The sequence below is a fragment of the Pinus tabuliformis genome, chromosome 3_2 (assembly GCF_031772625.1).
Source record: "Pinus tabuliformis cultivar Carrire ecotype Pingquan chromosome 3_2, CPIR1, whole genome shotgun sequence".
Classification (NCBI taxonomy): Eukaryota; Viridiplantae; Streptophyta; class Pinopsida; order Pinales; family Pinaceae; genus Pinus; species Pinus tabuliformis.
Genome location: NC_142302.1, coordinates 418,179,489 through 418,190,852, shown reverse-complemented (window position 1 = coordinate 418,190,852; position 11,364 = coordinate 418,179,489).

Genomic DNA, 11,364 nt, shown 5'->3' with positions numbered 1-11,364 from the left:
ATTTTTAGTTATGAAAATACCTCTTACTTGTGAGAGGACAAGGTTGGAATCCCTAGTTATGATTAAGCATTGCATTTCCCTTGATTGCACTGTTTTGAGTCCCAATAGGAGAGCCTCATATTCAGCTATTCTATTTGTATAGGAAAATTGGAGTCTTAAGGAGAATAACAAGTGTTCTATGAAGGGGATATCATGAAAATTTCAGCCCCTGACTCGACCTAAGAGTGAGACCCATCAAAATACATTACCCACATCACATGGAGGGGGGTAGTTTTGATATGTCCACTTTTGAAAATTCTCCATTCTCCAAGTTTATCATCGTCTTCCTCCAAGTCATTATCAATTTCTTAAGAGTTGGGAACCATTGGGGAAGATAATTCTTGCCTAGGGATGGACACGTAGGAATTTTATTTCCAAGGAAGGTATATACTTGAACTATCTTCACCGATGGATATGTTAATGTTTTCAATGAATTGTTTTAATATAACCATGCCCCATGTTGGATTTTTTTTATAATGAGAATGTTTATGGAGAATTCTTTTTTAGTATATGTATGGAAGAAAACCTTTTTACCTTCTACCAACCCACATGCCCTGGATTATTCACAATTAAGAATTATCTTTCCCCAACACTTCCTCCAAAGAGTAATCGCAAACATTTTCATGATGCGTAAAGGCATGATATTGATAGGGCTCCTTGAATTCAAGATGAAATTCTTCAAAGTATTCCCATGTATTCCCACAGTTACATAAAAAGAATCATTCAAAATTAAAATCAATCTTAAGAGATTTTTGGGAGTGGGGTAAGAAGGTTCCTTTGCCCTATTGCTATTTTTTTTGTCATTATTTCTTCATGACGGGGAATACCTTTGTTTATAGGTGGGTAATCTTCAACTTGCAACATGCTAATCGAAACATGCCTCATGGGTTTGTTAAGGTCAGCCATCATGTTTTCATATTGGAAGAGGATAGAGGGGTTATTATTTCATACATCAAATACCAACTCCCATTTGAAGGAATTAAGGTAAGCAATGATAGCTACATCCTTTGGGGGAGACATTTATTGAGGGATAGAGCAGATAACCATATTGAATATTTCATTAAACTCATCAATGGTCTCATCCTCTTTCTTTTCACTAGATGATAGTCCTCTGTATATTTCGACCACGTCCCTTTTTTGGAACCATCTCCTCTTCCCATGTAGAGATGGAAGATGATGGAAGGTTGAAATACCAATCTCGGGTATTCCCTGTCATGGTTGTAGCAAAGGAAAGTATCCAACTATATTCATTATGTATTCCATCACATGATTGTTATTGAAACTTTAAAATATGTTCCTAGGGATCCTCTTTTCTTGTAAACATAGGCCTTTCAACATCTTCGGATTCTGCACAAAAGAGAGCCCCACTCATGTAGGATAGGCCTAAAGGTCTAAATATCTTATGTCTCCTTTTAAACTGATTGATATTTTTGTTGAAGAAAGTAATATGGGGTTCGTCATCCCTCCTTCAATGGTATGATATAACATCAAGATCTTCCATTCAAGAGAGAAAATGTGGGGTCTCCAGACGAATGGTTAATGACATCAATGAATCAATGCTTCACTAGGGAGGTAAACTTGCTTCCTCCCTAGAAAAGGCACCAAAATTTTACCGCACAAACTAGCACGAGACTTAAAATGGGTTCATATGAGGAGAACTACTAGGTCAAGGGAAATTGTGGAATCTTAGCCCACTGTCACCACAACTAAGACTCCCTATTCTTCATGGACTTTCATCGATGAGAGGATACCCAGTACTTGGGAGATCATCTACAGAGTATAAATCAATGAAGGGGCAGAGTGACTCAAATAATTCCCTTTCCAAAAGAATTTCAAGGATAGGGCTTGCTTGCTCTTCAAGAAAGGGACTTGATCTTCTAGGGAAAGGGGATGAAGATTGGAGGGTTCAGGTAAAAGGATGAGACGTATGAAGAAGGTTCTGAAATCCATAAAATAATTTTGAGAACTTGGATTCTTGAGTAGTATTTGATAAATAGGATTTAATGAAGAATGGGACCACATGAGGCAAAGTGGACCCAACCCAGGTTAAAGGATGGATTATAAGAAACCAATGATTTTCTTAACCTGAACAAGGTGAGGGGAAAGGATGAAACTAGGATTTTCCTCTAAAGATGTCAAATTGATCATACTAGGTTCTAGCGTTGGGAACACATAGGAAAACCTTGATCCTAGATCTAGGGCTTGAGGTATCTAGAGATTCCACCGTCAGAGTTGCTTCAAATTTAGAGGATAGCGAGGGGCCCCAACATGGAAGTTGGATCTAGGAGATTGATTTTTTTCTTGTGGCCAATTTCCCTAGAAATTGATGCCCTATATGACCTAATGAGGGTATACCTAGGGATAAAGGGAAAAGGGGTAAATAGACGGTTGAAATGATCACCCTTTTGAAGTAGAAGTGCCTAATTCACTTGGGTATATGGATTCAAAGATAATAATGAAGAAATAATTAGTTTCGTGTTCATGTAGGCACCAAAATTCAACTCCATCCAATGTTATAGGTCAGAGAAGAAAAGAGAATTTCATGCATTTATACCTCATACACATGGTGCAATATTACCAATATAACATAATCTCTAGGAGATTTCATTAATATAAAAATGGCTCATACATAGAATAAGCTAAATAGACATATAACTCCATATTTCATACATGCAACAATTTAAGTCCTAATTATAGCGAAATTCAAATATATGCAACAACAAGAAAAGAACATTAATTTTTCACTTAGAATGTTAGAGAGTATATCCAACTAGCATCAAATTTGCACAATAAGAATATCCATGATAGAAATAGCCCAAATCCATACATAAAAATTCATCCATAATCCAAAATAGTCCTCCAAGGAAAAAGTGTGAAATTCTCTAAAGATAGAGAGATCCGAAGTCAAGTGATGATACAAATGAATCTAACTAACTCCTATTTATACACCAATTAGGAGTTAGATTTAGATAATGAGCCTAAATTAGCCCTTAAATTTAAAATACTGTGCAAATGACATAACTTTGGTGACAAGTCCACCAAACTAGCTCACAAATGAAAAGACAAGCCTCTCAAGAGGACAAATAATAATATTTGGATGTTGTAGGGCCCTCTAAGAGGGCTGAAGAGGTCAATGGATGCTACGATGAGGAATAGGACCCTCAAAACTAGTGGACAAGGGGTTGGTCCATTCTAATAACCTATGGTGCTCCAAATGGCTATGGGGACACACAACTATCCTCATGTGTCTCCAAACAAGTCAAAGAAGCATGTAGGTTTCCCTAAAGGACTAGAATGACAATGTAGGAGATGCCACATCATCGTAGAAGTCCTAGATCATCTTCCAAGTGTGTGGTGTAGACCTGGGGTTAGCTCGACATGATGGATCATATGCATCCTCCTTGTCCAACATGTAATCCATGAGCAGTCTCTGAATGGCTATGGGGATCCATGAAGTGAAATATGAGGCTACGGAGGCCCGTGACTCTCAACTCTCACACTATATTTTCCAATGTATCCCACTACAGGATTAGGACCCCGTATAGGGAGACCAAATCCTAAATGAAATCCATCTCCAATCCTGCATAAGATCCAATGCACCCTCTAGGCTTCCAATTCAACAAGTCATTAGATAAATCGAGTCAATGAGCTTACCTAATCATGTACCACAAGTGGGGAATTCATAATGGCTTTCCCTTCCATAATGGGTTTTGGGTGTGCCCATGTCTCCTAAACTCGCAACGGGGTTAACCAATTACCCTATTAGGTGGCTTCTTCTTCTAAAGGGGATAATATAGTCAAGGTACATCAGTCAAAATGTTGTGGCATGTGGAAGATAGGTGAAAGAGCTAGGGAATGAGACATGGTAGCCATGTGTCATATGTTGGGGCATAGGGGTGCCTAATAAGAGGGAAGCCCACACTTGGGTTTATAAGGTATACCAGGGAGAAATCATGGTACATGAAGTGCCCCGACCTTCATTTTTCCACTCGTATTTATTTTATTTTTTCTTTTTTATGATTTCCTTTGAATAATTTCTTGGGGATCAAGAGGTTAGAGCATGATGTATAATATATTGCAGTGAATTAACCTCTTTAAGGTGGAATAGTTGATCACCCCCTAGGGGTTGGGACAATCATGGGTTCCTATATCACGAGGAAGGTTCATTGAACCTATGGGAACTAGGGTGATGGCCATGATGATGAGTTATAGCTTCACGTAATGAGTTTTTCCCACGTGATAAATGTTTATTTCCCGACCATATTTTTCATTTTGTGGTAATTTTCCTATTGAATGTGGCCATATATGCTTTTGACTTTCGTTTTAGTTGCATCAACCTCTAGTCTTCATTCCAAGCCATGACCCAAGTTGTGGCAAAGGGGAAGGGGTGGGCTGACCCTATGTGGACCTGATATAGAAATTGGACCAAGGTGGGAGAAGTGATGGATGGGGTAATAATGAATGGAAATGGGGTGATGTAAGTGGATAAGGGAGTGGGACCACGCGACCAAAAGTTTGGTTTCCCGTCAATTACCATCCCTAAAACCAAGTGGTCAATAAAGGAGGTCCCACAAGACTAGAATACAGGGTTAAGTCCTAAAAGGGGTCTAGGAGACAAAAGCATAGACCTAGCCCATTCTTTCTTCTAAATCCCCTCATTAATCCATACCCAGAAGTGTCCATAACAAGAAAACTATAAGACTCAATACCAAAATGACAAGGGATACCTTTAGCTTTGGGAGGCCCACCTTCAAACAAATGATCATGGCAGATGGGTGAGGGACCACATAGCTAGCTTAGGTGGCAGATAAATGGAACAATGAGCTAGTTAATGGCTACTCCCTAAGGACCATCTTGGAGAAAAAAAATATCCTATGGATATTACCCACAAAATGGTGGGTAGAAATTACTATATAATCTAAGATACCGAGTATAATCTAGTGAGTGTGGATAGTTGAGCTATTGTCGGAAACCTATATATTTGATAAATTATAGGTCAATTACCTAGATCCACTATCAGTCATGAGGAGAATTACCACTGATGTGTGAAAGCTCTAAGGTCTTATCTAGTCTCTAGATCCCTCTCCTAGATAATGATTTGATGTTGCTAAAAAGTGATCGATTGAGTAAGGAATTGATGTATCCCCCACCAATTTACATAGAATGAATAACCAATGATGATGTGAACAGACATATTCAACAAGTACCATTGATACAACAATGGAAAACACAAACAATCAACAAAATGACAAATGGTTGAGTCGGGATTAAAATTTCCTTAAACATACTAGGTACGATATACGAATGTTTTGGTAGCATTAACACATGGGCACCATTGATATAGTGCAATTATTCATGAGTCATTGAAGCACTCTCCATAATGACTAGAAGAGTAACCTAATATAGGAGCACATGACTCATTGAATGGTATAACTCCAAGGAACGATACAAACCAACTATAAGACAATGATGAAAACAAGTACCATGTTTGAGAGTCATGCCATTGACAAATACCACCTAGTTTTAAAACACTCTTTTAAAGAATCCCCACTCCTCCTTTGGTATCTCCTTTATATATTAAAACACACAAAAGAGAAAAGTAATATTGAGAGTGTCTTTTTCATTCTATTTTAATAAGTTGAAGAATATTTAAAATTGTACTTGATAAGGCATTTTTTGTAGAGTTTACAAAGTGAAAAAAATAGATAAAATGATACTCAATATTATAAATTGCTCATAGTATAATTACAAAGAGAAATGGAGAAGAGTGAAATCATTTCTCAATATTTAAAAAGGATGAGGAGAACATAAGGGAAGATCATCCTTGAGAAATAAATAGTATAAGGGTAAGTCATTATGAACTTTGTGCCTTAAAAATGATAAGAAACCAATAATTACAATCCTCTTCAAAGCAGAAACCACCTTCTATAATGAATAAAATGTAGACTAGGTCTCAGTAGTGTATATAGGAGAGGAAGGGTACAATTATAATAAAATTGGACCATGAAAGGCTCTACCCTCCATAACAATGCAACAATAGAAGTGTAATCACTTATTATCTAGGGCTTAAGAATGGGTTTTCATTTTAACATGGGGATTATATAGGTATTAGCATGGCCCTCCACTCTAAGCAAGTGTTGTCCTCTAAAACATGACTAACTAGAAGATATTTTGCATGATTAAGACATATTCCTATGCCACATATTCCACTATTAGGCTATTCTAATTGATGAGGTTCTCCACAATTGTTGCATTGCTTGAATACATAATCCCTGTTTTAGGGATTGCTTTTTCTTCTAGTATGATTCTCCCTTCTTCATTTATCTCTCGTACACTTCCAAGCTAAAAACAAATATCAAGGTCATGATATAAAGTAGGTGGAATACTCTAAAAGTCACTCCTAATACTTTCAAATGAATGTTGATAACATTGTGGACATCCCTTGACATATATGATGTTGATGTTTGAAGATTTCGTGAAGGTAATTGTGTATTTACATGTTCATGCCCCATTTTGAGTTTGGTCATTCTATTAAATATTATCACTTTACAAGGTTTCCATTCAAGAAACTTGTAAGATCAATTTCCTTTTCTTCTCATGTCAATCTTATGAAGTTATCTTGACAATTAATGGTCATTGTTACCAAGTATAGTAACCATTGTACTCCTAATCTGAAATCCACCCATTTATACTATAATCATGGACTATCCAATAAATACTTGATCATTTTGAGCCTAATACTATGGATCTTCCCTAAACAATTTATGGTATTGTTGTAGTGGCTACAACCACTCTCCAAAATTTTGGCCTGCACCCAATTTTGAAGCCTCCCTTGAGAGTTTCTCTTGATGACTGCACACACACGAGTTCAACCAGTGAGCGCATGTGAGTCTTTGCATCCACCTTGCTCGTTCATTTCATCCAAGTTTTTGCATGTTGGTATCCACGTCATGCTTGCGACCATGTTCTGGTCATGCTTAAGGTCTTCGCTTGATGTGTACATGTTTTGTTCGCTATGAAAGCATATGTCACACTCACACATAGACTCACACTCACTATTGCACAAGCATCATCACGGTCGATCAATGATCAATCACAAGTTTTGTGCTTATCTCTCACACCGCCGGTCAGTCATGTTGAGCATGTGTGTATGGATAGTTTGGGTTGTCTCGTCGTCAAGTCATGTTGGTGTGTGTTTCCAAGATCACATGTGCATCTTTCACTCATTCACACACTTAGTCATTTTGTCACAGTTTGGACGACTGAACTCCCCTCTGATAGTTGGACCATCACCCCATCATTAACTCGATCGACTACTACATAGAATAGCACAAAATCACTAAGAAAGTCATTTCAAGTTGTGTTTCTCGCAAGCATATCAATAAGCCTTCAAACTAGTCGATCAGAGGATTTGACCTAGCAGCCAACTCGAGACTCATTCCCCTCAAAATTTGCATAGAGGCTGCAGACCTTGCCTGCTCTTCTGGCTGGGAAAATTGCATAGAAGGAATGGAAAGACACCTAGTGCCCTTCTCTATCTCCCTCAGAAAATTGTTTCCAGCCAGTCGTCCCAAAAGTCCACTAACTGCTCATCCACAAAATTGTGTAGTTTTCATGAGCAAGAACTTTACTTCACAAGAGTCTGCTCAACTAAGAAATTGCACATAGATGCTTAGTAGGCCAACCTCCAAACCTCAGTGCAGTTTCGTTCACCAACAGCTCCCAGTAGTTGACTGCCAGTTCCCTCTAGGAATTGCACAGTTTTGGCTACCAGTGACCCAACGACCATCTGCCAGTTCTCTCTGGGAATTGTGAATTTTTGGCTACTAATGACTCAGCAGCTAACTGCTAGTTCCGTTTAGGATTTTCACAGTTTTGGCTTCTAGTGCCCCAACAACCAACTATGAGTTCCCTCTGGGAATTGTGCAGTTTTGGCTGCCACGCTCCCGGCTAGTTCCTCCAAAAAACTGCACAATTTGTATTTGATGATCCTTCATGCAGCCTGGCCTGTTCCTCAAGAAAAGTGTGCAAATTTTTCCTTCCAGCCCCTATTGCCTACTCATTATTGAAAATGCACAGAGTCTCTCTACCTTGCCTTCCTATAGCCTGGAATGTCCCTTCCAAAATTTGCACAGTTTTTCCTTCCAGCAGATCCAAACCTCGTGGACAGTCAATGTCGACTCGGATAGCCCAAGTTTACCACACAGTGACTCTTGTGTAGTTTTCGTCAGCAATGCCCAGAGCCATCATCCCACCTCATAACCTTGTTGCCTCTCCTGGTCACGTACATCCGAAATGATCATGTGCCATGGTAAACTAGGAGGTTTTTGTATTTGATGTCATCTCGTCATGAGTGACTGCAGATATAGGTAGACCAACAAGCATGGCACGACGACAAATGGGATGAATGAAGGGAGCACATGTAGGGGTACAAGTTCACCAACAGATGAACAAACGATGCATGCAAAGAGATGTGCTCGTGAATGGATGATCATGCGAAGATGTGTTATTCGATGGACGGATGAGCAAACATGCAATATATCCTCATGGACTGATGAACGGACGAACATGCACCTTTCACGAACATATGAGCCCGTTAAGCCTTCCAACATACAAGCAAGGAGAAATGTTCCAAAGCAACATCAAGCGAGCTAATGACCATCAAAGACTTCACGCACTTTTCCATGTAGAGGTGAATCCATGATACACCATGAAGACATCTATCATCCAACAGTACTACAGCTCGACATGTACTCTAGCAGCAACACGAATGTACCATCACTGTCACGTCCAGTCATGTCATGATTCATGTGGTCCACATCTCCACTGTGGGCCATGTTTCCAAATTAGTGTAATGTAATGTGGAAGTCCAAGCGACCCACTTGTTGTACAAAGAGTCATGTAAAGTCGAAAAGTAATGGAAGTCAAACAGTGATGGGGGTAGCCAAACAACCACAAGGATCAGTTTCACCCTTGGCTATAAATACTCCCTCATTTGTACATGCAATGGACTTTTCACCTTAGCTCCTCCCACATAGCCAAGAGAGTCTGTAATATTTCCTTTGAGGAGTAAGTAGTGGCTCCAACCCTCCTCACATAGGGTTAGTGATGTATGGTGTAACAATGTGTCTTAGAAATTTCGCTTAATTCAAAAACCTGCTAACAGGAGAACATGTTTTCACACATATATTGTAATTGTTGTAAGAATAATCTTTAATGCTTGTGATGCATGTTGCTTTATCCTATGGTCTACATTTGAACTATTTCACTTGTTGTAATACATAATATATTAATGGAAATAAGTTGTATATGCTGCTAACGATGTCTTGCCCATGTAGACTACTCTCCCTAGACATCAGATAGACCATTCACATTAAACTTGTTGTAACAACCATTACACTTGTGCAGACTCATATGCTGAGTGTTGTATGTTTTATTTTACCTTGTGCATTGTGATTGTCATATCCGTGTGGACTACTCTGCCAGAAGCTGTGCATGTCCTGTCGTGTTGTGTGTTCCTAGCAGAGTTGGGACTTTTCCAACTCACTTGGGGCTCACTCTCACCCTTTATCCCTCTACAGTGAAGGAACCATTGACACAAGTAACACTTACACTCACCAGGCACACGAACCTCACTTTTTGAAGACAAAGCAGACCACTCTTGTGTTGACAAGCAAGAATTAAGCCAAATCCTTAAGATAATGGCAATCGGGCCATCGTACCGAATGGGACTCCCACACCAAACGGTGTGAGGTCTAGTTGGGACTTCATATTGGGGTGATCCCCTGAATGTTGGTGGATCTAGCACCATCAACATTTATGGCGCTAGAAGGAGGGCTAGATGACAAGCTGTGTCCTCTCATCCTATTTTGAACCTTTGCATATATATCATGGATTCTTGCACTCTTCTCCCTTTGCAATGTTTTTTGAATCGCGAATATGTCACCATAACGAGGGAGTTTTTTGATGACTTGTCCACTTACACATGATGGTGAAGGAAAATTGGCCTGGCTTGAGTTCTTACATGACTTTCTTTCCATGCTTCATGAGGAGGATGGATGTACTGATGAACAATCCAGTTTGTTGCTTGCATACACATTTCGTGAATCTCCACATTGGTGGTTGTGCATCCTACCGACTAATAGCATGCACTCACTTGCGCACTTCTGTGATCTCATTGAAGACACTTTCTATCATTTTGATCAATACCATCTTGAGAAAAAGCTGTTACAACAAAGGAAGGCTCAACATGAATCTACTATGGACTTTTGGCAGCGCTTCTGCGACTTGCAGTTTCAAGCTCTGAAGAGCGAGATACAATTTTTCTACCTTTGGGACTGATTCAAGTATTTTGTTAAGAAATATGCTCGTCCTAAGAAGAAGTTTGAAATCAAACCCTGCTCAAGATTCTTCAGTGATGGAGTTGCGCAATGACAGATAGACATGGTTGCTATCACAGGTGACTATCCATTATCCCATCATCAAACAGCTCCACCACTGTAGAGTGGCGCCGGAGAGCATGAACACACATTTTTTGAACCGTCACGACCTCCTGACATTGCTCCTTGCAATTTTTGTGCAAAGTTAGTTGTGAGTCCCATACCTTGTCACATGTATTTTGTACCTCAACCTTCGTCTTCATATTCAGATCATCCTCAAGATGACACTGTCTTGTGTTCTTCCATTCTAGACTCTACACTTATTTTGAAAAAAGGATCAATCTATAAACGGAGTTGGTGTTGCACAACCAACATGCATAGGCATTTATGAAGAGCATGACGGGGAGCTTGAACATCCACCAGTAGCAGGTGACCATCCCTTTCTGTCTGTACCTCCTCTATTTTTTCTTGGCATCCTTGTTGATCCTACCATCCCTGATTTTTCATGTGTATCTCTTCCCATGGATGCACCCATTGTTTATCTTTCATAGGACACATCGTATGTTAGCCCATCATATAACAACAGAGAGGATCAATCATTCATTGAAAATCCATTTTATCTTTCTTCTGCTCTTTCCAGAAATGTAGAGGGTGAACATCCTTCCTTCTCATCTACCCCTCTATGTGATTCATCAAACCATGAGGATGTCGACTAACATCTTGAAATTTATGATCTTGGTTGTTGTGATCTCTTTCCCTCATCATATGATCATAATGTTTATTCACTCATTGTTAATCCATCTAATCCATTGGTCTACGAAGATCGATTTATCAATGAAGTCGAAACCCCACAGAATGTCGAGGCACTTCAGCCCGAGCTGATGGTTATGTAAGGCCCTCACTGTCCTGAGGTTGGTTTCACTTCTGATGAGGAAGTCATTCAAAC